We start from the raw sequence: 1,566 nt of genomic DNA on the forward strand, positions 1-1,566 counted from the left end.
ACACACACACACACACACACACACCACATTCAGGCCTTCCTTATCATGGTCTCCCCACCCTGCTCCTGACTCCAACGTGTAAAAACAGGCCTTTCTCTACAGACCAGGCACTTCCCACCCCCAAACTCCCACCCATGCCCTGGGCATACTACCAGGGGAAACACCGGCAAGGACATGCCCAGGCCTCAAAACATGGGGAGGGAGGGAAGGGAGGGGATGAAGACACTCACTGGCATTACTATCCGCCAAGCTGTTGAGGCTACTAGAAATGTCCCTTCGCCGGAAAAGACAGACAACCTTTGCTTCCACATTTCCGTTTGCAGTCTAAGGGGTGGGGAAAAAAATGTGGGTAGTAAACATGAGTTTGAAGGTGGAAACACACCAAGCAGAGACTAACAGCAGCCAATACATTTCTAGGGGGTCTAAGTAGAAAAAGCTCAAGAAATTACCAGTAAACACACCTTTCTTCTGTGGCCTTCAAGGAACAGCAGAGTTCCCACTGAGCTCTCAGAAATCTTTCATGAATACGCACAATGAATGAATGGATGCATTCAGACAGGGTCCTCCCTCCCACCTGAGACCACGGGGTGGGAACAGAGGGAGGGGGACACACCACAACTCACCTTGTTGAGCTCCTCAATCCGTCTAACCAGGTAAGGATTGCTGGAGGAGTTCTCAAAATAGACGTAATCTGTAGAAGGGGGTGGAGAAGTACCAAGAAGATCAGAGAAAAATGGGAGAGAACGGTATCAGGAGCAAAGTCAGTCTGAGTGGACCAAAAGGAGGCTCCAGGTGGAAGAAAGGATGCTGAAATGTTGGAAGTGGAGAAACTAAGGAAATAAAGATTGCACCACCCATTCCCCACCCCTACCCCCACCCCAAACACCACCACTGTTGCAACTATTCTATAAAATCAGGTCTTCACTAGTAAGTGAACCTTAAAGGCGAGGCAAGGATTCCCCGCTTGTCCCCACAACTCAAAGCAGAGCGTTGTCTTCCACGATCGAAGGGAGCGACTGCACACTCTGCCTAGAGCCCCCACGTCCGGGAGCCGAGAACGAGGAAATCTCCCGGTGTCTCCCCCGCAGCCCTCAAGCTGTCGCCCGGGCTCCCGCGCCCCCTGGCTGCCCTGTCAGTCCTTCCGAAACCAGTTTCCCAAGCCTTCTCCCCGTCCAGGGGGAAGCCGAGGCGGGGCTCGGGATGCCGTCGGGGACCTCGCTCGCTGCCCCTCCAAGACTCAGGGGCCCCACCGCGACGCTGTCCGCTCCCCGGTTCCGGTTCCGGTCGCCGCTCCGGTCCACTCGGCCCCGGGGATTGGCTCCCCAGCACCTCCCGGGACCGAACCGCTCCATCCATTGCTCCCCCCAAATCTCCTACTCCGGGGTCCGTTCCACTCTCTGCTCCGGATACTCACCTCCCACCCGGTACATGTTGGCCGCCATGGCCGTTCCCGCCGCCGCCGCCGCCGCCTCCGGCCGCACAAAGGGGTCCGAGAGGTTCGCGGGGACCGAGCTCGGCTCGAGGCGGGGCCCCCAGCGTGGGGCTGGCGCTTCGCCGGGGTGTCGA

The 1,566-nt window shown here is 57.5% G+C and overlaps 1 long non-coding RNA gene across 1 annotated transcript; it reads right to left on the minus strand.

Annotated features, from left to right (window-relative positions):
• Nucleotides 1-230: 230 nt before the first annotated feature.
• On the minus strand, nucleotides 231-1,559 carry LOC106002009. Its single transcript, XR_001175882.1, has 3 exons — nucleotides 1,415-1,559; nucleotides 624-691; nucleotides 231-324 (listed from the first exon to the last, which is right to left on the minus strand). It is a non-coding gene; the product is annotated as an uncharacterized LOC106002009 (long non-coding RNA).
• Between the last annotated feature and the right edge of the window lie 7 nt (nucleotides 1,560-1,566).

The sequence above is a fragment of the Dipodomys ordii genome, unplaced genomic scaffold, assembly GCF_000151885.1.
Source record: "Dipodomys ordii isolate 6190 unplaced genomic scaffold, Dord_2.0 Scaffold1867, whole genome shotgun sequence".
In the NCBI taxonomy this organism is placed as follows: Eukaryota; Metazoa; Chordata; class Mammalia; order Rodentia; family Heteromyidae; genus Dipodomys; species Dipodomys ordii.